Genomic DNA, 25747 nt, shown 5'->3' on the forward strand with positions numbered 1-25747 from the left:
GGGAACAGCAGAAGAAGAGAGGAAGTGCTTTCCAGGATGACATTGGGGTCTGAAAACTTCAGGCTGGGCTCTCTTTGGCTATGTCTACACTGCAATAAAACACCCATGGCTGGCCTGGGTCATCTGACTGGGGCTTGGGGACAGGGAAAGGGACGTGAAGTCTTTCTTGCTAGTTCAGTATGTTGAGTTTTCCTGCATGTCTCGCTGGAGCCGAGTATAAGCAATTGTAATGGCCTCCTGGGAGAAGCCCACTCAGGGCTGTGGCCTACAGTCCAGTGCTTCTGAACCATCTAAGTCTCACACTGCAATTTGACCTTCTAAGTGATGCACAGATATTGTGCTTCTCTGCCCTGGGGTGAATTTCAGCCATTACTTGGGCCCTGAGTTATTTATAGGCATTGTTAACTTTACCACTTGTGCTAAATCCTTCTGCTTTTTGGGAAGCTTTGGGGGGTATTCGCTGCATGTCAGGGGCACGTACTTAATTTTCCATCTTCAGAGAAGAAGGAAAAGAGAAGCAGAATGTTTCTGTTAAAAACAGAGAGCAGATTGAATGAGGGCCTTTGTTACCTAAATCTCTGGTTATTAAGGGTGAAATGAATGCCAGAGAAGGTCATTACAATTTCATTATAACACAAAAGGAGGAACAAACACTTTATTATGCTAAACAAAAGGGTTATGGGCAAGAGAATAAGGCAGGGAAGCTATTAGCTAGGTTAATTAAAATAGAACAAGATGGCTGAATAATTCCCTGCCTAAGAAAGAATAGAAGAGAAATAATTCATCACCCATGAGGAAAACAAATATGGGGGGGGGGTTTAGGCCTGTTGTGCTGGAAATTCTGCTCCCTCTGAGCATTTCTTTTTAGACAAGATTATATTCATGCCTATTGAAACATAATTGATTTTCCAGCAATCTCAAATGCAGAAGATGCTCTTTAGTCAGAATGAGCAGTGTAAGAAAGCTAGAAACAGAGGCATAGTTCTAAGGGTCTTAAGGCCAGAGAAGGGACCACCAGATCAGTGTGACCTCCTGTATCGCAAAGGCCACCAACAGCCCTCCCACAGCACCTGCTCACTAAGCCCAACAACCGATGGCTGTCCATTCTCTTCTCATGGCTAAACAGCTTCAGTCCGAGAGCAGAAACAATGCCATTGAATTGACAGGCTCGATTCTGCTGCCATTGAAGAAGATAGCAAATCTTGCATTGACTGGTGCAGGATCACGCCATCGGCAGCCAGTCTTACCCTGTGAAGACTGAATAATGAATAGGGGAAGTGAATGCTCTATAGGCTGAAATTTTTCCACGTCAACTATTTGGCAAATGTTCGTGAGGACTGAATGCGTTTATAGAGACCAAGAGTGGTTCAGGAACATTTCGCAAACAGGAAGAAGGCTTCAATTCCTCAGTTAATTTATTTGCAACTTATAATTAATTCATCCAGCTCTAGCTCTAGGCTGGGCAGCCAGGAACCAGTGGCTTTCTGATTGGCTTGAAGAAATGTGTTAGTCTATATAATTTTTATGTAGAATTCCAGAAGAACTCTTTGTGGTTTGCTACAGAAAAGATTTGTTTCAGTTTTGTTAAAATCTCCAGGAAAGAGTAACAAATACCATTCTTGTTTTAATATCATCACTGTATGGATGGGGAAAGCTCTTTAAAATAAATACAAAGATCATTCCCTTTCCTTAAGTCTTGACCGAGATTTAGAATTGAATCAAGCAAGCTTTTTTTTAAAAAGAGTCTGAAATGTTTCTTTCATTTCCCTCTTCTACCGATTTTTTTTAAGCGTCTGAACTTTTGAGTTTTGGCTATGACTGGAAATGGAAATGTCCAAATAAGTTGAGCAAAGCGTTTCATTTGCTATTTCTAGATTGCCAGAAGTCTCACAAGAGACCCCCTGCTTGTGAAATATTCCCTTATGGAAATATCTGCATAGACTTGAAGGAGAGAGGCAAGTCTGAGCTCCTGCACATTGCAGGCCACAGAACCTCACCCACCAACTCCTGCAACAGGTCTGAGAACCTCTGGCTGAGTTACTGAAGTCCTCAACTCTTGATTTAAATACTTCAAGTTCCAGAAAATCCACCACTTACTGTAGTTCAAACCAGCAAGCAACCCCATGCCCCATGCTGCAGAATTTAACATACAAAGATAACCTTTATAGAACAATTAATTCAGCCTATAGAAACTTACATCAGGGATCTCATTCCCTACTAAACCTTTTGAGATTTATTAACATTTCATTATCATATTATAATTATTAATTGTTACAGTTCTTTTTATAGTGCTATAAATGTACATGACGCTTTATATAGGTTAAAGGTGGACTAGAAATTCTAAATGAAAACTGAGCAAAACCACATTTTGGTGCTGAATGACTCAAGTAGCCAGACCATGTGGGCTACTCAATAAAGTCATAATCTCTAATTCTTTCAAGTCATAGATTTGTAGATTCCAAGAGTAGAAGGGACTACTGTGATCATCTAGTTTGCCCTCCTGTATAACACAGGCCAGAGAACAGCCTCCAAATAATTCTTAGAGCAGATTTTTTAGAAAAACATCCAAACTTGATTTAAAAACTGTCAGTGATGGCAAATCCACCATGACTCTTGGTAAATTGTTCCAGTGATTAATTACTCACTGTTACAGAATTACACCTTAAGAAGTTCTTTACCCTACATGAAGCTGCAAAGAATCCTGTGGCACCTTATAGACTAACAGACGTTTTGCAGCATGAGCTTTCGTGGGTGAATACCCACTTCTTCGGATGCAAGACGTATTCACCCACGAAAGCTCATGCTGCAAAACGTCTGTTAGTCTATAAGGTGCCACAGGATTCTTTGCTGCTTCTACAGAACCAGACTAACATGGCTACCCCTCTGATACTTTACCCTACATGAAATCCTTTCAAATCCCTTCCCCGGAGCAGTACAGCTATCACCAGGTGATGTATTCTGGGACAGCACAGCTAACTATGGATTGCATGGGTTACAGTGAAGCTTCTGGTAGTAGAGAGATTTCTTCAGTGATCCAGGAGTTACTGAAAGGTTATCAGAGGGGAAGAAATGCAGATGGGAGCTAGAATGTATTTCTGTGCTGAATGCCTCCTTAGCCTGGTTAGGACGAGGCCATTCGCAGCAAAGACTATCTCTGCTTTGCAGTTCATTGCAGTGCTAACACAGTTCATTGCAGTGCCAAGGGCCCCATGTTGGGTGCAGTTACATCTGCAGTGTATCCCCCCCCCGCCCCCCGTGTATTTCTGCAGTGGGCAAGTTTAGAATATGTGGGCATGGAGTGGGCTGAGTGCAGATCGGATAGGGGCAGGTGTGATGTGTGTGTGTGGAGGGGGTGTTGTATGGGAGGGATGGGTGGGTGTGAACTGAATCTGACTTAGGAGGGGTGGAAAGAATGTGTGGTGTGGGCTAAGTGGGCAATAATTCGCCATACGAATGTGGGTAAAAGTGTGTAACTGCATTTAACACAACACACATTTGTGTTAATTAGCATCTCTGGGGGGGGTTGTTTGCAAATCTGCTGGTGAACCTCAGCTCTGGGGAATCTCATGCATCCAGGAGAGGCTGAGCTCACTTTGCTCTTTGCCACTGGGGGCCTTGACAAAAGATAATTGACTTCCCTGGCCTTACAGTATATCTCCCATGATCCATGTGCAGATATTTCCCATCCATGCTCACAGGGCTTCTGGGAGGGGTTACACAACATCATATTTTAAGTAGTTGCCTCTAACTCGCATTGCCATGCTCTCTGGACATCTTATGTTTAATTTAAAATGAGCAATTCAACAAGCATGAATTGCCCACATGCCCCTTTGTGCCTCCCGTGCCTGGCTGTGATGGGGACAATGACGTTGTTTGTGGCAAAAGTGTGGCTGTAGGTCACACACCCTCCCTGGGCTGCTGCAGAGTCACCTCACTTTGGGGGAGCTGCAGGACCCATCAAGCCTCAGAAAGCCAAAGTAGCTTCGGCAGCAACCTGGTGCCTGGAGGAGTCCTCTGACCATTTGGGATGGGGGGATACAAACCCCACACTGCCAAGGAAGAAGTTAAATAGCTCCTTTGGGCCCAGGTGGCCCCACCCTGCTGCACCTGCAAAGCCTGCACTGGCTGGAGGAGGAGCTTAAAAAGGGAGTGGAGTTGCTCAGTGGCAGGTAGACTTTGGAGGTGAGCTGTCCTGCATGCTGAGCTCCTGGCAAGCACCCCAGAAGCTCCTGCTGCCTGACTGCAGTGACCTGACCAAGCCCATACAGAAAGGACCTGTGCTTCTCAGAAGGTGAGAGACTTTGTCTTGGTGTTTAATTCTTTGCTGGACCTGTCTGGAAGAAGTGGTCCTGGGGAGCAGCTGCATAGCACTCCAAGGTGCAGGAGGACTCAGCTGCCTACCACTGGACCCTGGATTGGAGCCCAGTGGAGAGGATGGACCTAGATTCCCCCACCAACCCCTAAAGAGCGACAGCTATGGAAGTCTGTCCCTTGGCAGGGAAACTAGTTGGAGAAGACCCTGAAGATACAAAGGTCTGAGACCCTGACCAAAAGGGGATGCCCTGAATCCCTCACGTAACCCCAAAGTCTTCTCCAGTATTGGACTTCTAATATATATTCTCTGAAGGGGTTGGACTTGAACAGGTGACCTTGCTGGAGGGCTGAGTCACTGAAAGGACAGACCACCGCAGGGCAAAGTGGTAGTAAGAAAGGGGAATGCTTGTGACGGAGACACATACCACACCACCACCTACTCACTAGGTGGCATTGGCTGTGACTGCTTCCCTTTGCTCCATTGCAGAGGATGGGATGGGGCTCTGGCCTCGCCCCCTCCCTTGTTGTGGTGGAGTGCACCCCAAAGAGCGCTAACAGGAAGCAGTTCCAATGCTTAGGAGAGTGCAAGGATCTGCAATTGTGCCTGACCTGCATGCAGAGTGGAGAGTGGGAAGGCCCCTTACATCTTCCTCCCTCTACTGCACCCCCCTCCAAAGGACCCTGCAGAGTCTGACCCTAGAGTCATGGAGTCAGTCAGAAGGAACAAATTCCATGGGTCAGTCTCAGCAGCAAGGGCATCCTAGCAGATCTTCATTGCTATGACAGGATAGGGCTGGGGGTAAAATCAGACCAACAAGGAGGAGCTTGCTGCAAATATGAATAAAATATTTTGCAAGGATCTTAATAGCTGCTCTCCTGTTAATATACCTTTGTTCATGAAAACATAATGGTGAGCATATTTAGGGAGAACTTCTATAAGCACTTAGAGGATAATGGCATTGGAAGCAGGTGCCACAGGGTGCATGAAAAATAGACCGCAGCAAGCAGCCTATTTCTGCATAATTAAACAATTAGTGGACATGGGGAAAGCAGCAGATAGAATATCACTTGCCTTTAGTGAATAGTGTGATACGGTACAACAGGGATCTTATTTGAGACATCAGTTCAAATTGGTTTGGATACACATCTTGTGACATGGGTCAGGGACTTCTTGATGGATAAATGGGCATAAATGATGGCTGTGTCTAGTAGGGGGCAGGGTGGCATGCAGGTAGAATCTTCCAGGGGGCTGTTCTGGGTCCTGTTTTGATTTATATCTCAGAAGCAATCTAGAGGAGGAAGTAGAAAACATCTTAATTACTTTCTTAAAAGAAATGTTGCAAATGCCTGGCAGAACAGAGAGAAAATTACAAGTGTAGGCAAAGAGGCTGGAGGATGTGCAGAAATTAATAATCTGGGTTTGAAATCTGTGAAGACACAGCTAATACCTTTGGGCAAGAATAATTATGAAAGTAATTCTGTAATGACAGGGAGCTGTTTAGAAAGCAATAGCACTGAGACACACACACCTGGGTGTGAAAGCAGATGACAAGTCAGATAGGAGGTTGTAATGTGTTGTGGTGCTTCTGAGCTGTGCATTCACAGGCATCAGATCATGGAGCCAGACGCAGATGATTCCTCTTTACACTCTGCTGCTGCGGCTATCCTTGGACCAGTGCTTGGTGAGTGAGCTGCTGAAATGAGACAAATGAGGGAGGGCCCAGAGAAGAAGAGCAAAGGGGTAAAGGGGATGAATGAAATGACTGACCAAGACAGTTGAAATGAGGGAACAGAACGTGCACAGCTCAGTTAACAAGTCAAAGAGGCTTCATACTGTCTCTGCTGGTGTAACACCCCTGAAATCAATGGAGCTAGCACCAGAAGGATGTTTGGCCCTTACTATGTACAATTAGCTGAAGGGGAGTTAGGAGAAAGGAGGAAATAAAGTGCTGACGTGCCCATGGGGCTTCATCTCATTCAATGATGTGCTTTGTCGTTCTCACACCTGTTCATTCTGCAGACCGCCTTGTAGGAAGGAAATGTTGTTGTGGATTATCCCTGGTCCCTCACTAATTCATATGACTTCCTGTCACCAACTCATCATCCCGGGATGCCCCTCATGGCAGGACTTGGCATTTTGGTGACTCTGCCTCACTCTGCTCCTCGGGATGTCAGTGGTCTGCTACGGTGGTGGTTTGTTCTTCCAGCAGGGTCACACTGTGGTTCCACCTTTTCTGGGGTACCAGTGTCCCTTACAAACAGTGTGCAATACAATGGTGGTAGTGAACATGACTAGGTTCCTCTTTGGCATCACTCTTCTTCCACAGCAGTGGCTCTCAGGGCTGCTCCCTTGAGTCCCTCAGGAAAAACTCAAAAAAAGCCAGACAAAAATATAAACTTAAGAAACTTCCACCCATCCTTAGGTTCTTCCTGGTGCTCTACTGTTCTGCAGAACGCTGACCCACAGGGCTGAAATCTTGACCCTGTTTCAAGGCCCATCACAGCAGCTAATTCCACTCCTGTAGCTTTTTCACAGTTCTCCCTCTATCTGGCTTCTGCCAGGTCCTTCCAGTAGAGAGGGAACGCCAGACCACACTCAAGATATAACAAGGTGGAGCTACCCAGGTTTTGGTCAGTGTGAGGTTATACACCCCAGCATACTTCCTCACTGTGTTCTCGCTCTTCAGGTGAATTGAGGACCATAAGAAATGGCTCCATGGCTCCACTGAGAATCACCTCTCTGCTGTAGCTTCCTCTGAGCGAATAGTTGACCTTGATGTCCTAAATTGTAACTGCTTTGCAGGTGTTCAAGGGTAAAGCTTTTATGAATTTAGGGGAGAAGATGATAATGCTTCGAGGGGATTTTAAATGGGTCTGGATGTGGTCAGCTGTGGGCAAGGCAAGTAGATTTTGCAAGTCCATTTTGGATGGATTGGAGTAAGGGGTGAAGCAAGGGCATGGGCCTTCAGATAGGAGATTGTAACAGTGCCACGGAATGACCAAGGCCCACAGAGTGGAGAAGAATGGACTGATAGACCTTGGGGAGGTTATGGTAGGATTTAGGGACAGTCTCAATGTGGGGAATAAAGGGAAAGAGAGAACTGTCAAAAATGACATTGAGATTCAGAGAGGATGGCAGAGTTGTTGACAGTAATGGAGACGGGTGGAGAAGTTGTGGGTGTGGAGGAAAGATGAGTTATGGTGTGAGTGCCCTTTGCATCATATGCAGCAAGTCAGTACAAAACCAATGACTCTGCAATGAATTAGCAAACCTTGTGCTACTGCAGGTATTGTCTTTCCGATAAGATATAAAACTGGTGACCTGGCCAATTTGCAGTCATTAAAGATCCCATGGCAGAGTTTGCATGAGTAGCAGGGTTGTTCATTCTACTGTCCTGGCAAATTCTGATTTGGATTACTATTGTCAACTGACCTAAAATTTCCCTTGTAGAATATTATTTTGTTTTACTCCAGAAATGGCTGCATTTCATAATGTCTGTAGCTTGTTGAAATGGTTTTGGGGATGCATTGAAATGAAACACAAGAACTAGGGGGCACCAAATGAAATTAATAGGCAGCAGGTTTAAAACAAACAAAAAGAAGCATTTTTTCATACAACGCACAGTCAACGTGTGGAACTCCTTGCCAGAGGATGTTGTGAAGGCCAAGACTAACAGGGTTCAAAAAAAGAACAGGAGTACTTGTGGCACCTTAAAGACTAACAAATTTATTTTAGCATGAGCTTTCGTGAGCTGCAGCTCACTTCTTCGGATGCATAGAATGGAACTAGATAAGTTCATGGAGGCTAGGTCCATCAATGGCTATTAGCCAGGATGGGCAGGGATGGTGTCCCTAGCCTCTGTTTGCCAGAAGCTGGGAATGGGCAACAGGGGATGGATCACTTGATGATTACCTGTTCTGTTCATACCCTCTGGGGCACTGGCCACTGTCGGAAGACAGGATACTGGGCTAGATGGACCTTTGATCTGACCCAGTATGGCTGTTCTTATGTTCTTAAACAAGCTAGTTGCAAATGTTAAATATCTTTGGAACAAGAGGTGTTGGATAAGGAAAATGCCTTCTGCAAAATATTGTCTAGCCCATCCCCCCATGGCCAATGCAGAACTGTTCCTTCCAGTATTTTGTCCAGGTTTGCTTTAAATATCCCAAGCAACAGAGCTTCTGCCACTTTCCTTAGGGAGTCTGTTCCTGAGCTGATAAGCAGATAAAGGTGACGCACGTGATCTCAAATTGAAATCAAAGGTCAGTTTATGTACGTTTTTTTCCCTATAGTATGTCAGATTCTGTAGTGTGGAGCTAATATAAGACAGAACAGCATGTTACCCTTGACTAGCTGACTAACCCATCTAATCATTCTACATCCCCACAGTGGTGCAGACTCAGTCTTGTCTTTGCTCTTTACAGGCTGCCAGAGTTGTTGTGGGGGGAGATTTTTTTTTTTCAAAAAATGAATCTTACAAGTTATAGTCTTGTTAGAATTTTAATTAAAAAAACCCAAAGCTCAAGCACTTAAGGTTATGTCACTGTGGAAACCTCCTAGACATTGTGATTTCTCTTCTGCATTTCTTTGCATTGGGCCAAATTCTCACTCACGTGAGCCAATGTTGCATAGCTCTGCAATAACAACGGGACTCGCTGAAATACAACAGGTAGCACCTGCATTCCAGGCTTCTGGCCCCAGAACCACAGGGTATGTGGAACCCATTGAAGTCAGAACCTGGAAATCTGTTTGCCACCCATGACCTAGGTTCTGAGGTGACCAACAGGCAGTCCCTTCTAGGCCTAACCTGTAGCCACCAGCGCATGGGGTCATTTGAAGGCAGAGGCTCTAGGTTGCAGGATGAACCCTCCTTCACCTAGTCCTGCCCACCCCCACTCCATCTCTGCCATTCCCCAGCTAGCTGGACTCAGTTGTCTTTGTCCATGTTTGTGCATTGTGGGTACGCGTGTGGGGAGGGTCAGTATGCAGGAAATGAACTTGCTTTCTCTTTGGCTGTGCTGCTTGGTTGCAGTTTCTGACGTGTCACCACTACAAGTAAGAGCTTCACAATAGCTTATGGGTTGGCGCAAGGCAGTGCACTGCAAAACTCGGCCCAGTGACTTTGGACTCCACTGCTCTGCCTCAAACCACGGCCCTCCTCAAGTGCATGTGAATGTGGGACTGGACGGCGTGGTAAGAGTATGCTGTGGGATGCAGCCACGGCCCGCCGTGTGACTTGCTGGACTCTAAGCAAGAGTGGAACTGCCCGCTGCAATGGAGCACTCAGCTGAGGGGTTGTTTCACTCCCAAGCGGGTCAAGCCTTGCAATGCGGCTGTTGCTTCAGAGTCTGCCCATGAGCCTACACAGGGCCTCAAGCAGCTGCTTACAGCACTCAGATTTAAGACTGGCCCCAAATGCAGGGGAAGGGCCGAGGGAGAGAGGCCTTCTTGCTATCACTTAAGTATAAACACTGCTGAAGGTAACTTACCGCCTTCTCTGGAGGAGGCTGTAGCATGCTGGGGCCTTCAGCACTGAAACAGCAACTGCACTGACATATGAAGAAAACATAAGAATGCATGGAATTTTTTCCAAATGAGAAGTACCCCCTGGCTTTCAGTTCAGCCTGACTGGTTTTCAGGGTTCTGGGCCAGCAAGGGCTCTTTTTATTTGCTTCATTTAGAAGTTGTTCGGTAATTGCAACGGGGACTAAGTGGAAACACAAAACAAGCAAGATCATTCTGAAGGAAAGCACAAAGCTCTCTAAATGGTGTGAGAAATGAACAGGGGAAACTAGATGGCACACTGAGGGAGAGGAAGACTAAGCCAGTAAGAACTGAGTCCAGCTAAATCAATATAAGGTGATTGTCCATGCACATGGGTTGCAACGATTTAATTGAAGCAGTTTCCAAACTGAATTAAACTTGTACAATTTTCACATGTAGACAAGGACTTACTCTCAGGCATTTAGCTTGGAAGAAGGGCCATGGAAAGACTGCCTGTGGCAAGCTGTCGCATAAAGATATAGAGTAGGAGCTATTCCCTGTTTGGCTCCATAGAGGAATACGGTCCGGCTCTGGTTTTCATACATTTCAGATTTCTACTATATGAGCAGTCCAATACTTGAGATAACAGGGGTTACATCATTCATTGGGCTTGCTGAATGCAGGATTAATGTGGAGAAGCTATTCTAAGGAGAGCTAGTCACACTATTTGTTTTCCTTTTGCTATACATCTGCGGTAGCAAGTACAGCAGGTTTTTAATGAGATTTGGTAATATGCTCTCAGCCCCGTATGTTGTAGCACAGACATAGATGGGTATCTAGCTCTATCTCTGTAGGATAAATCATGTCAAGATGGTGGATCTTTTCATTCCTTAAAAATGAAAAGAAGATGCAATTTGAAGTGTCCTGCATCAGCTAGCTGAGCTAGGTTTCCATTATCAATCATCCAAAAGAACCGGCACGATTCTCATAGCTGTTTTTCCACATGTGGCAAGCTTTAGGTTAAGAGCTGCGAGGCATGCAGATGGTAGATATGAGGACGGCAAAATTCCATTTGTGTTCCAAATAGAGATCAGGTGCTTGTCAGATGGAACTTATCTGGGGCCTTATTGAAGAAAATCAATAGCCACATTTTTCTGAATACTCAGAATGGGAACAAAAGATGTGACAGGAGAGTGGAAAAAGTACAGGATTTGTTACTTTCAAATAGATTTCTCCCGTTTGCCAGCTTCTATAAAGTAAGCTTAAAGTGTCACCTGCCACTGACAATCCAGCCAGTTACCATCCAGGATTGAGCCACCCATTCTTAGGTAAGATTATTGAGTGAGACAACTCTGAGTACCTAGGTGGCTCAGATCTCCTTGACCCTGGTCCTTCTGGGTTTGGCCTGGAGGCAGCTCTGTCTCAGTACTGCTGATCACAAGGTGTTGTTCGCCTTCTTGCAGATACCAGTGAAGGTTGCTCTTCAGTGGCTTGGCTGCAAGGGTTCTTGTCTGTGGGGTTCTGTAGCCAGGGGTGGCTCCAGGCACCAGCACACCAAGCGTGTGCCTGGGGCAGCCTGCTGGTCGCAGTGTGGGTGGCAGTCAGGCTGCCTTCGGCGGTGTTTCTGTGGGAGGTCCGCTGGTCCCGCAGTTTCGGCAGCAATTCAGCTGCGGGTACGCCGAAGGCGTGGGACCGGCGGACCTCCCGCAGGCATGCCGCCAAATCTGCATTACCAGCGGACCTCCTGCAGGCATGCCACCGAAAGCCGCCCCACTGCCGTGCTTGGGGCGGCAAAATACATAGAGCCGCCCCTGTGTAGAGCTCCAATTTGTCCCCACTCTGCTTAATATGGAGAAGGAGACATGGGCTATGATATATACTGGTTATTACAGCTCCTTATTTTTTTCTCCTCCAGTCCCGCAGTGCTTGGTAGAGATTGGGTCGTGGATTAATGGTGGCTGGCTGAAGCTCAGTCTAGATAAACCAGAAGTGATGTGGTAGGATTCGGGAAGATATGGCCAGGAAGCATAGCATTGTGCACCTATAGGAAATCCTGCAGATATTTCCCACTGTTGCTAACTTAGGGTTATGCTCCTCAAAAGCCACAACTTATGGCCCTAGTGTAGGCATGTCATGTAACCTTGCTTAGAGCAAGTTTATTGATATACAGGTGATTAAAGAGCTCAGTGTTGCCTAACTCTGCTCCCATTTAAGTCAATGGTAAAACTCCCACTGATTTGTAGAAGATGACAGAACAAGGAGTAATGGTCTCAAGTTGCAGAGGGGGAGGTTTAGGTTGGATATTAGGAAAAACTTTTTCACTAGTAGGGTGGTGAAGAACTGGAATGGGTTACCTAGGGAGGTGGTGGAATCTCCTTCCTTAGAGGTTTTTAAGGTCAGGCTTGACAAAGCCCTGGCTGGGATGATTTAGTTGGGTTTGGTCCTGCTTTGAGCAGGGGGTTGGACTAGATGACCTCCTGAGGTCCCTTCCAACCCTGAGATTCTATGATTCTATGATTTCAAAGAGAGCAGAGTTAAGCCAGTGCTGAGCACTTTGGAAAATCCCACCTTCTCTGTTGAAAACACCGGTGGACTATTTACAGTTGTGTCTCCAACATTGCTACCATCAGTGGTGATGCAGTGTGGAGAGTTTGCAAACTGGGGGGAATTTTGGATCACCAGCTGCTTTTAGATGGTCATAGAGCAGCAGTGACCAGGGTCAGCTCTTTTTCATCTCCATCAGACCAGGAGGGTGAGATCTCCTGGCAATTAGACGGCTGCAGTGCAGTGCCTTAGAGCAACTCAGGAAGTGAAGCTAGAACACAATGCAGCAGCTTGAGTCTTAAGTACTCATAGTTTTTCCAATGCCCATTGAAATCATCACTGTACAGCCACTGACTTGGATGGGCGCTATATCAGAGAGGTGTGCTCTTTCACATGTGAAATACAACACTGGTCCTGGCCACTTGTGGCCATTAAAGCCTGTTGTACTGACCAAATTCCAACTAGTATAATGACATTTTGCCTATGGTACCTACTGGTCAATTCGCCCTTCAGTTACACTTGGATATTGTAGTGTAGTGTTACAGTGCACTGGTACAGTTCACACCAGAAATGGCTGCATTATAGATATTGGTCAATCCCTCCCTTAGTTAAAGTTAAGATGGCTACAGTAAGTATCTTAGGCCTGGTCTACACTGGGGGGGGGGTCGAACTAAGGTACGCAACTTCAGCTATGCGAATAGCGTAGCTGAAGTCGAACTACCTTAGTTCGAACTACTTACCCGTCCTCACGGCGCGGGATCGAAGTCCGCGGCTCCCCCGTCGACTCCGCCACCGCCGTTTGCGGTGGTGGAGTTCCGGAGTCGACGGGAGCACGTTCGGAGTTTGATATTGAACTCCGAGAAGTCGATTGCTACCCGCTGATCCGGCGGGTAGTATGGACGTACCCATAGACTAGAAAATAAGTGCCAAGAACATGACAGGTTAAATAAAAAATCACAACAACTTTTACAAGTAATCATTAAATGACATTTAAACCTAACATTAAGTAACTTGTGAGAACGTAACTACCTTATCTTATCATCTGCATGTTTTAATAATGTACACAGAGACTTGAATTCCTTTGCAGTAAGTATGTTCCATAACACAAATCTAGCCATGTGAGTTCTGAAGTAATATAATGGATGTGTCATTTAGCTTCATTAGAAATGCATTAAGATTGTTCAGGAGGAAAGGTGTTTTATAAGTCCTGATCCTGAAACTGGATCTAGATATGCAGATCCCTGTGCCTGGAGCCCATGTGGATGTGATAGTCAGGACTGGTGCCTGAATGTAAGATCAATATCTGCCAAGATACAATTCATATGCATGAGCTATTTCTTATTCATGCCACAGAGTAGATCATTAATACTGCAAGAATGTTTACAAATCTATTTTGTTTTGTGCCACCGATGCTGTTCTTTCACATTTTGCATTTCCCATGGCTAGGACAGCGAGGCTAAGATGGTTACTTTCACTTTTATTTTTTAGTCACTTTTGCTTTCTGATACCTTGGCTTTCCTGTGTGCTCAGGTGTTGGGTGTACGTTCACACTTGCAAGCTATGTTAAAATTAAAAAATATCTGTGATTATTCACTGACTTGAAGAAAAATTCAGGAAAACATTTATTGACATAGTCTGCCATCCTCCTCATCAAAACACCCCCAAAAGTCTGCCATATACAGCCTAGATAGTGTCTCTTTAACTGTATTTTAGACCTTGATTTGTCTGAGAGGGACGGGGAAATAAGCACATGTAGCTTATTTTAGAAATTAAAAAAAGCAAAATAAAACAGCCTCTCAGTTCTTCTTTAAGCGATTGTCCACTCAGATTCCTCTCTTGGTGCCTATGTGTATGAAGTTGGGTTTTATAACAGGATGGCCTACCCCTTGAGAGTGTGTCTACAGCACAATGAAACACCCGTGGCTGTCCCATGTCAGCTGACTCAGACTCGTGGGGTTCCAGCTGTGGGTCTGTTTAATTGCAGTGCAGACGTTTGGGCACAGAATTCATGGGAGGCAAGGCTTGAGACTTTTCTGCTTGAGAAATCAATGTAAGACTTTTCGCACTCTGGGACTTATGGAGAACCCCCAACCCTCTGAGTTGAGACACCACACTGACCTCACAGGCCACTTCTTATAAATCTCATTTGTCCGCCACACCAGCATCAACCCCTGATAGAGGCAAGAAGGAGCACTGTTTCTGGGACCAGGGTAGACACAGATTTATTTCCCCATCTCCAAGCAAAAAGCGTAAGTCCTCTCTCCAGGCACCTTCCACCAAGAATCTGAAAACTGAGTCCCGTTCTGGTACCTCTGTACCGAAAGTGTAAGTCCGCATCAGTGGTTCCTACTGAGAATAAGGACCACGCTGCCACCAGAACCAATAATTCAGCACTGACCCTTGCTCCAGGAGCCTCAGCGCTGAGTGCTTTACATGTGGCACAATTGGCTGCTTTGGGAATGACCAGCTCGGTGGAGGAAGTGCCCCTGGAGTTCAGGACCAAGAGCTTCTATTCCCATGCTTAGTCCCAAAGAAGAAAGGAGGCTAGTGACTCATCCTCAATTTTGGCATCAACGCATTTATTCATCGTTTTGAGTTCTGCATGGTTACCCTGGCTTCTTTAACCCCTTCTTTGGATCCTATGGGCTGGTTCACAGCTCTGTACCTGCAAAATGCATATTTTCACATTTCAATATCTCCAGCACATAAAGTGTCTGATATTTCTGGGAGGAAGGTCAGTCACACTGCCAATACAGAGTCCGGCCCTTTGGCCTCTCCACAGCTCCATGGGCCTTCACCCAGGTTCTGGCCAAGCTCAACTGAAGAGACAAGGAATCTGGATATCCCCCTATCTTGACATCTGGCTAGTTCAGGCAGAAACCCCACAACAAATGACCAACTCACTTCCACTGATGCTAATTCCCTTTGCTTCAGTGACACTCAAGATCAACAGAGAGAGACCCACATGAACCCTCACCTGGAGCCAGGGCCGGCTCTACAGTTTTCCCCGCCCCAAGCAGCGCAGGGGGGGTGCGCGTTTCCGCTGCGGCGGCAATTCCGCAGCAGCTTCTATATTTAGCTGAAGCCGCAGTGGACAGCTAAACATAGAAGCTGCTGCTGCCAAATTGCCACCACCGGAAATGCGCCTGCCGCCCTAAGGGCACACGGACTGCCCCACCCCCTCACCAGCAGCGGCAATTCGGCGCTGCTTAGGGGCAAAACAGGGACTGCCGCCCCGTGCAGAGTGCCGCCCCAAGCACCAGCTTGGAATGCTGGTGCCTGGAGCCGGCCCTGCCTGGAGCAGTGTTAGATTCCAGATCCCTGGTGGCATGCTTTCCTCAACAGAGATATCCGACAATGACAAATCTCATTAGGCAGCTCAAACACCTCCCAGAACACCAGTGAGGACATGCCTCATGCTCATAGTGCACATGGTGGCATGCAGTTAATGTCACACCACATGCCAGATTTCACCTTCGTTCTTTGCAAGGTTATGATCACTATACTGCATGGACCAGTTGGTCACAAATCCTCCAGAAGTCCTATCTTTAAACTGGTGGACAGAATCTTTCCATGTTTGCAGTGGAATTCTCTTTTCCATGCCCTAGCTAGGAAGACTTTAGGAACAGATGCTTCCACTCAGGGCTGGGGAGTGCATCTCAACCAGCTAGGCTGTCCTACACATCAGCATTCTAGAACTCAGAGCTAAACAGCTGGTGTGCAAGGTTTTTCTGTCCTATCTTCAGGGCTTAACAACCCAAGTTCTGACAGACAAGAGCACACCAATGGACTATATTAACAGACAAGAGGGAGCAGGATCCTCCCTACTCTCTCAAGAAGCCATACATCATTGTGAATAGTGTACCCTTATCACACCACACTGGTAGTTCTCCACCTACCAGGCCTTCAGAACAGCCTGGCAGACCAACTTAGTAGGGCCTTCTCTAAGAAGTGCCAGTGGTCCTTCAAGGATCCAGTCCTCCACAAAATCTTTTGCAGGTGTGGTTTGCAATGGTACATCTATTTGTGACATGCCACAACGACAACAAGAAATGTCAGAAGTTTAATTCCAGAGTGGGGTGCCAGTCCAGGCTCCCTGAGAGAGGCCTACTTTGTTCCTTGGACTCCAGAATTACTGGCTCCCCATTTTGCTCATGGCTGCCTGCTACCTTTGCCATCTATTAATGAAGATAGCCATGGTGGCGGTGTTAATAGTAGTAACAATAATAACAGCAGCAATTACATATAGTGATGATAGTAATTACCTCGCCTAGGAATATATGTGAAATCCAGGCCTTCATGGCAGGTCCCTTGTACATGGTCTTTACAAGGACAGAGTCATCTGTAGGCCTCACCTAGAGATTTTACCTCAGGTGGCTTCAGACTTCCCCAAAGATCCGTTTTTTCTCTCCTAAGCCACCCTCTTCCCCAGGTGAAACAAAGCTCTACACATTAGATGTGGGGACAGCATTGTCCTTTTACTTAGATGGAACTACATTGTTCAAGAGAACACATAGACTGTTGCATTTGCTGAGAGGGTTCTCGGCAACCCGTGTCCACCCAGAGATTGTCCAAGTGGGTCTCAGACTGTATAAGATCTTGCTATGAGTTAGCTAGGAAAGATTTCCCCTGGTCATATATGGGCTCATTCCACTAGGGTTCAGGCAGCTTCAGCTTCCTGTTTGGGTAATGTGCCTGTATCAAAGACATGCTGAGCAGCACCATGGTGCTCGGATCACATGTCTACCACTTGGTATTCCCTAGTGCAAGCTTCCAGATCAGATGCTAGTTTCGGTAGGCCTGGCCCGCAATCAATATTTAAGTAGGAATCCTCTTGCCCCCGCTAAGCAAACAGGAGCTTTTGCTCAAAGAAGAGAGAACAGTTACTTACCCTATAGTGGCTGCCATCCTTCTCCCCTTTTCCAGAGTCCTGCAGCTATGGGACTTTTTACTGGTAAAGGAACCGAGAGATGGTTGAGGCCATGCCACTCTTTATGCCCTCAGCTATGGGGGACAGAAAAGAGGAAAGAGGGTGCCTACAGTGAAGGCGTTGCCACAACCACCACTGCTACTAAATAATAATCCAGACTGGCATACATGGGGCACAAGCAAACGACAAAAGGAATCCAGATGGACAACACATTGTGAAGAACCACACTTACAACAGGGTAAATAACCATTCTTTCACTTCAAACTACTTGTGGCAAAAGACATGCCAAGTGGAAAATGCAATAGTATTGTTGCTTTGCACTTACACGGTACTCAAAGGACTTAGAAAGATGGAGAAGTGTCAGCATCACCAGTTTACAGATGTGGAAACTGAGGCAAAGAGAAGCTGACTGACTTTGCTCAGGGTCACATAACAGGCTAGTGCCAGAGCCTGGAATGGCAGAGGGGCTAAATTCTGGGCTGCACTGAGGCTGCTCTGATAGTACAAAGCCGATGCAAGCTGGACTGGAGAATGGTGAGGGCACTCTGCTGGGTGAGGCAAGTGGCCAATGGAAGTATGTGACTACAAGAACCAGGCAGAGGAAAAGACGGGCTAGTGAAGGAGAAATAGAGCTCAGGAACAGGTTTGTTGAGGTGGAAAAGGAAGAAGGGGCACAGCAGGCAGTAACAGAAGGTGGGAGAGCAAGGAAGAAGAGAAGAGCAGCTAGTCCTACAAGAAGAGGGGAAGAGTCAATGGAGATAGAGTTCAGAGCCCCAGGAGGACAAAACTTGCAGAAGATTGCAAGTGAGAACACAAGCCAAGAGGACTTGCAGCCAGAAAAAACAGAAGGAGGAAGGCTGAAGAATCACACCAACACCAGGAAGAGGCAGGTCTATGTGATTGGGGACTCCCTACTAAGAAGAACAGACAGACCTGGCACCAGAACTGAGCTGGAGAACAGAAGGATGTGCTGTCTGCTGGGAGCTAAGGTATGGGATGTGGACCTGAGGCTGAAGAGGATCCTACTGGGAGCTGGAAAGACTCCACTGATTGTCCTTTATGTTAGAACAAATGACACAGCTAGATTCTCGCTGGAACACATCAAGGGAGACTGTGTCAGGCTGGGGAAGATGCTTAAGGAAATGGAGGCTCAGGTGATCTTCAGTGGGATTCTACCTGTCCCTGGAGGAGGAGAGTGCAGGTGAGACAAGATTATGATGCTCAGCAGATGGCTCAGGCAGTGGAACTATAAGGAGGGGTTTGGGATGTTAGACTACTGGGAGGCATTCATTGACAGAGGACTGTTCTTATGGGATGGATTCCACTTGAGTAGAGAGGGAAATAGACTTCTGGGATGGAGGTTGGAGCTTTAAGTTAGGAATTTTGGGAAGACAGTGGGGAGATGATTATGGAATCTTCATGTCTGATTCTAACATTGAGTGGGAGGAAAATCAAGTAATGGAGAAAGGAACAACAGAGGCTAGGAGAGGAAAGATAGTGCCAACACCAATGACAGTAACAGTTGGGTGGGCGATACTGGCATTAGAATGACTGTACCCAATCGGGCGAGGAATCTGGGTGAAGCCAAGCAGAAACAACAGAGATGTCTGTACCCTAATGCAAGGTGCCTGGGTAACAGAATGGAGGACCCCGAACTACTGGTGCAGGAAGTGAAACCAGATATTATAGGGGTAACAGGAACATGATGGAATAGGAATCATGACTGGAGGATAGGTATTGATGGGTATGTGTTGTTCAGGAAAGGCAGAAATAAAGGTAAAAGTGGTGGAGTGGCATTGCATATTAATGAGGTAAGCTGTAAAGAAATTAGAAATGATAGAATGGATAAAGCAGAATCAGTTGGATCAAAATCACTTTGCTGAAGAAAGCTAACAGAGGCTCTACTGGGGTTGTGCTTGGGGTCTGCGGCAGATCCCCAGGATCTGATTTGGATATGGATAGAGACCTCTTTATTATTTTAAATGAAATAAATACTAATGGGAATTGTGTGATTATGGGAGACTTTAATTTCCCAGATTGGAGAAAAAGTGCTACTAATAATGGTAGGGCCCAGGTATTTCTGGATATAATAGCTGATAGATTTCTTCACCAAATAGTCACTGAAACAACAAGAGGTGATACAATTTTAGATTTAGTATTGGTAAGTAGCAAGGAACTTATAGAAGAACTGGTTGTAGAGGACAATCTGGGCTCACATGATCATGAGCTAATTCAGGTTAAAATAAATGGAAGGATAAACAAATATACATCCGAAACTAGGGTCCTGGATTTCAAAAGTGTAAATTAAAAAATTAAGGGAAGTAGTTAGGGAAGTGGATTGGACTGAAGAACTCAAGGATCTGAATGTGGAAGAGGCTTGGAATTACTTTAAAGTTGCAGAAGCTACGTCAAGCCTGCATCTTAAGCAAGGGGAAAAAAACTCACAGGGAAGGATTGCAGTCCAAACTGGGCGAAAAAGCCTCTCAAACAGGTGATTAAGAGAGAGCTTACAAGGGATGGAAGATGGGCTGGGTCAGCAAAGAAAGCTACCTCCTGGCGGTCAGACAGTGTAGGAGAGAAGTGAGAACTGCCCAAAGCCAAGCAGAGTTGGACTTTGCAAAGGGAATTATCCAACAGTAAAAGGTTTTTTTTAGCCATAAAAATAAAAAGAAAACAAGGAAAGTAGACATGGGACCACTAATCACTGAGAATGGAGTAGAGATTAAAGATAATCTGGGCATGGCCCAACAGCTAAATGAATACTTTGCCTCAGTTTTTAATAAAGGTAATGAGGAGCTTATGGGAAGTGACAGGGCGCCTAATGGAAACGAGGACATGGAAATATAAATTACCACATCTGAGATGGAAACGAAAGTCAAACAACTTAATAGGGCCAAATCAGGGGGCCTGATAATCTCCATCCCAGAATCCTAAAACTGTCATATGAAACTGCAAGGCCAATAGCAAGGATTTTTAATGAATCTGTAAACTGGGGGGTCTTACCATATGACTGGAGAATTGCTACTATAGTACCTATTTTTAAAAAAAGGGGGGAATATTGATCTGGGAAACTACAGGCCTGTTAGTTTCACCTCAATTGTATGCAAGGTCTTGGAACAAATTTTGAAAGAAAAGGAGTTAAGTACATAGAGGCAAAGGGTAGTGAGGATAGAAATACCACATGGTTTTACAAGTGGTAGGCTGCCAGACCAACCCAATCTCTTTCTTTGAGAAGATAATTGATTTTCTTTTAAAAACAAAGGAAATGCAGTAGATCTAATTTACCTGGATGTCAGTAAGGCATTTGATACAGTTTCACATGGGAAATTATTTAATAAATTGGAGAAGATGGGATTTATGAGAGACCTGAAAGGTGGATGAGGAACTGGCTAAAGGGGAGATTACAACGGGTCATACTGAGAGGTGAATGGTCAGGCTGGAGGGAGGTCATTAGCAGGGTTCCTCATGGATCAGTCTTGGGACCAATCTTATTTAACATTTTCATTCATGATCTTTGCACCAAAAGTCGGAGTGTGCTAATAACATTTGCGGATGACACAAAGTTGAGAGGCATTGCCAATACGGTGGAGGACTGGAATATCCTACAAAATGATCTGGAGGACATTGGAAACTGAAGTAACAGAAATGGGATGAAATTTAATAGTGCAAAATGCAAGGTCTTGCACTTAAGGACCAACAACAAGAATTTTTGCTATAAGCTTGGGATGATCAGTTGGAAGTGACTGAGGAGGAGGAAGAGCTGGATGTATTGGTGGATCATGGAATGACTATGAGCCGCCAATTTCATGCGGCTGTAAAAAAAGATGAATGCCATCCTAGGATACATCAGGCGAGAGATTTCTAGTAGAGACAGGGAAGTGTTATTGCCATTATACAAGGCATTGGTGAGACCTCCTCTGGAACACTCTGTGCAGTTCTGGTCTCCCAGGTTTAAGAAAGATGAATTCAAACTGGAACAGGTGCAGAGAAGGGCTACTGGGATGGAAAACCTACCTTCTGAGAGGAGACTTAAGGAGCTTGGCTTGGCTTGTTTATCCTAACCAAACCAAGGCTGAAGGGAGATAAGATTGCTCTCTATAAATACATCAGAGGGATAAACACCAGGGAGAGAGAGGAGTTATTTAAGTTAAGTTTCAATGCTGACACAAGAACAAATGGATATAAACTGACCATCTAAAAGTTTAGGCTTGAAATTAGACAAAGCTTTCTAGCCATCAGAGGAGTGAAGTTCTGGAACAGCCTTCCACAGGCTGGAACAATTTTAATAGTGGGGGTGCTGAGAGCTATTGAACCAAACTGTAAACCCTGTATATGATGGAAACCACTTCACGCCAGGGGATGCTGCAGCACCCACCAGTGCCCCTAGTTCCAACACCTATGGCCTTTCAAGGGGAGCAGTGGGGAAAAAAACAACTAACTGGCTTCAAGAGTGAGCTTGATAAGTTTATAGAGAGGATGGTATGATGAGGTTGCCTATAATGGCATGTAACCAATCTGCGACTGCTAGTAGCAAATATCTCCAATGGCCGGTGATGGCACACTAGATGGGGAAGACTCTGAGTTACTACAGTGGATTCTTTCCCAGTGTCTGACTGGTTGGTTTTGTCGACATGCTCAGGGTCTAACTAATCGCCATATTTGGGGTCAGGAAGGAATTTCCCCCTGGGTCAGATTGGCAGAGACCCTGGTTTGTTTTTTTTTGCCTTCCTTTGCAGCATGGGTCACTTGCAGCTTTAAACAAGTGTAAATGGTGAATTCTCTGTATCTTAAAGTCTTTAAATCACGATTCGAGGACTTCAGTAACTCAGCCAGAGGTTAGGGGTCTATTACAGGAGTGGGGGGCGAGGTTCTGTGGCCTGCGATGTGTCTGACTGGATGATCACGATGGTCCATTTTTGGCCTTTAAAGTCTGTGAGTCAATGAGATGAAAAATAGGTTTAATTGGCTGCCTAGGGATTCTCCTTCTGTAAAGGGAATCCCCAGGAGGTAATGAGGCAGCATATTGGCCCTACACCACACAGCCTCCTAGTCCTCAGCACAGGGGACACTCTCAAGGGAAAGTGGGGATGGTAGGGTATTTCTGCACTCTAGAATGGCCCCTTGGGAGTGTGAAAACCTGAGTGTAAGAGCAGCCTTTGGGTTGCTCTAACTTATGCTGGAAACTGGGCTGGTCCTTGGGCAGTCCCAGGATCCAAGATCAGAAAGGTGGTACACGTAAGGCCACCTTCATCTGCCCATCCTCCCCCATCCTATGCTGGGATAGGGCCCCCCCGAGAGAATCTCCTGAGCCCCAGTCCTGTATTGTATACCTGGGAGCCTGCTGCCTTTTGCTTATATTTACACTTTGTTTGATCTCAGACACTGAAAAATAATTGAGCTGAAAATACTTATAGCTGTATACTGCCTTTTTCTGAACTATTTCTCATTCCCAGCCAGTGGCAGAGTTGCAGTGGGAAAATGTAAGCAGCTGGATTTAACATTGTCAAGACAGCTCTGACTGCAGCCAGGTTAAATTAACTCCCTATTTTCCTTGCCCTCCCCCTTTGTCCCTCCCCACTATAATTCACTGCATCTCTTTAGGTGTCTGACAACTGGGGGGAGCAGTAAGCAAATAGTTAAAAGTTTTGCTTCTCCACCCAGTGGTGTGGTGGGTGTTGCCTGTGTCAGGAACAATATAAGAACAGTCGGAAGTTGCAGCTGGCAAGTAAGATTTGGAGTAGCGGTGGTGGGGCATTTAGATCTGGTGGGGACTGTCTTTTCCCTGAGACTTTAAACACTTGATCTGTGCAGAATGTCCGAAAACAAGAGAAAGGGGAGAGGAAAGGGCAAAAAGAACAAAGAAGGGAATAAAAGGGAAAAAGAACCAGACCCAGGAAAAGGTACTTTCAATTTTTAACAAATTTTACTGCAATTAAAAAAAAATCCCTGTAGCAAGAGAGTACTTGTAGATTGCATGAGTCAACTGAAATAATAAATAGCATCTACCAAGCAAATCTGTCTCCATCTCATTCATATTTCAGGCAGGTAGATATCTTTCTTTATCAAATCCTTTTTATTCCTAACCCCCGCAAGAATTTGGGGCAGTGTGTTCTCTAGAAATAGCAACACTCATGATTTCATATACAGTGGTGACATGATAATTAGAGGTTTTCAGGCTAATAGTTTTTTCTTTTCCTAATGTAAATATCAAAGTCTCTAGTTAGTCAGGGATGGGGGAATAAACCTTGGGATAGATGAACTATCATAGAGCAAATCTGATTTAATTTGCAGCATCATTATTAAAGCAACTGTATTGCATTTCAGCTAAAAGCACGTGTGCTGGAAACCTCCACTCTTGTTATTGGTATCGGATTGTTAATTACAGGCTCTGAAAGATGTGGCTGCTGCTCCCTGAACCTAGCACTGTAATCACTTAGCTGATGTTGGGTAAACATTCATACTGCGTTTAATTCATACTGTTTTGATGCAGAACAACTGTTTTGTGCTGGAGAAGAACAGAAATTATTTCTGGAAAATACAGATGTTCTGGTGGTGATGTACCAGAGTGGTGTCTCTCTCCCGCTCAGTTATACTGGGGAAAGGATTATTCCTGATGGTTACTTATCTGTTGTTTATCTGGCAATTTATTTGGACAATGCACCAGGTCTATAATGGTTTCGTTTTTTATTAGTGTGGAGAGAAACTAGAAGCTGGACTTTTGTACTGGGGGAAACTTTCAAATGGATTAGATCTAAAGCTGGCTCTCACCTTATGGACCACATTCTGCTCTCCTTCACACTGGGGGAATTCAGAGTAAGGCCATTGACCTGAACAGACTTGCCTGGGTTTTCCCTGGTGTAACTGACAGTAAAATTTTGTCTCTGCCCTTCCTCATCTTTTTGGTATTGTTCTGTGTCGAGTCTGTGTCTGGGCTGTGTGACCATGTCACAAAGTCAGGATAGTGGGTGTTAGTGTGATGTCAGATGTCCATGGTGACATGTTATGGTGTCATGAACAGAAGGGTCTGTCTTTGCTGTAGGATTAAAGACCAGCTGATCTGGGAGGGAGAAAGTTCTGATTCTCAAATAAACAATCTCATGAAGGGGAACTCACCAGAGACAGCTGCTTCGGAGCAATGAGGGTGGGGTGGTGCCTGCCCCATGGGCAACTGGGCAAGGGCAGGGGTGGGGCCTGGGTAGTTGGGCTGTGATAGATGCGGGGGGCGGTGCCTGCCCCCTTAATCATTGGGCTGTGACAGGAGGGGGGCAGTGTCTGAGTGGTTGGGCTGTGATGGGCGAGAGGGGGGCAATGCCTCCCCCTGGGTAGCTGGGCTGTGATGGGTGGGGTGGTGGTGACTCCCCCTGAGTAGTGACGCGTGGTGGGTCAGTGGGCTGCTGGGGGTGTGCCTGGCCCTTGGGTAGGTGGTGCTGCAGGCAGAGGGGGTGCCTGGCCCTTGGGTAGGTGGTGCTGCAGGCAGAGGGGGTGCCTGGCCCTTGGGTAGGTGGTGCTGCAGGCAGAGGGGGTGCCTGGCCCTTGGGTAGGTGGTGCTGCAGGCAGAGGGGGTGCCTGGCCCTTGGGTAGGTGGTGCTGCAGGCAGAGGGGGTGCCTGGCCATTGGGTAGATGGGCTGCAGGCGGGGTGTGTGTGCCTGGCCATTGGGTAGGTGGGCTGCAGGCGGGGTGTGTGTGCCTGGCCCTTAGGTAGGTGGGCTGCTGGCCAGGGGTGCCTGGCACTTGGGTAGGTGGGCTGCAGCAGGTAGGGTGGGGTGGTGCCTCTATTGTTTTTAACCGTCCTGTGGAAAGCTCAGAGTGAGACAGAGGGGAAAGCAAAGAAGAAAAGGGACTCAACCTGGAGAGATTCAGATGCTGCTCTGGGCTTGCCTAGTTCCTTTCAGATGCCCCAGACTTGCCCTCCAGCAGGGTGCATCACTTTCTGTAAAGATGTCTGCACTGCAATGTATACATTGCACGGCAAGTGGGGTTCTCTGGTGAAAGAGAAACATGCCCCATGTTGTTACTGATCTGACCATGGAGTTGGATGCAGGAAAGTTCTTCCCCTTCCCAAGCTGTCACCATTTAGAGAACCCAGAAATGTTATTTGGAAGACAAAGGAAGACACAGTGCAGCCTGCTAAAAAAAGGGGTGGCAGGGGTGGGTGGGGAGTGCTGGACATTTTTTGGCCTGTTTCTTCAGAGGTATTTAGGCTCCTAACTCCCATTGAAATAAGTGGAAGTTAGGCACCTAAATACTTCAGTGTTTCTGGGGTTTGCCCCTCTTTTTCCCACAGGAATATTTCTGAAGGTACCAAATTCAGCTCATCCAGCTCCGGCTCTCACCCAGCATCAGCAAGTTAGGGAGTTGGCCTTTATCAGTCTGTACTGACCAGATGTCTTACCTGGTCTAGAAAACTAGGCCTGATTCTCCTCTCATACAGCCCAGCTCGATGGATCCAGGGAAGTTACTCATTCTCCCCAGC

The 25747-nt window shown here is 46.0% G+C and overlaps 1 protein-coding gene and 1 long non-coding RNA gene across 2 annotated transcripts in view; one reads left to right on the plus strand and one right to left on the minus strand.

The window, feature by feature from the left end:
- NRG2 (neuregulin 2) overlaps positions 1–25747 on the plus strand; it is a 184157-nt gene that overhangs the window by 2000 nt on the left and 156410 nt on the right. The gene's annotated exons all lie outside the window — the stretch shown is intronic.
- On the minus strand, positions 14955–24154 carry LOC123376665. Its single transcript, XR_006581875.1, has 3 exons — positions 24042–24154; positions 17235–17347; positions 14955–15008 (listed from the first exon to the last, which is right to left on the minus strand). It is a non-coding gene; the product is annotated as an uncharacterized LOC123376665 (long non-coding RNA).

Source organism: Mauremys mutica, chromosome 8 (assembly GCF_020497125.1).
Source record: "Mauremys mutica isolate MM-2020 ecotype Southern chromosome 8, ASM2049712v1, whole genome shotgun sequence".
NCBI classification, from domain to species: Eukaryota; Metazoa; Chordata; order Testudines; family Geoemydidae; genus Mauremys; species Mauremys mutica.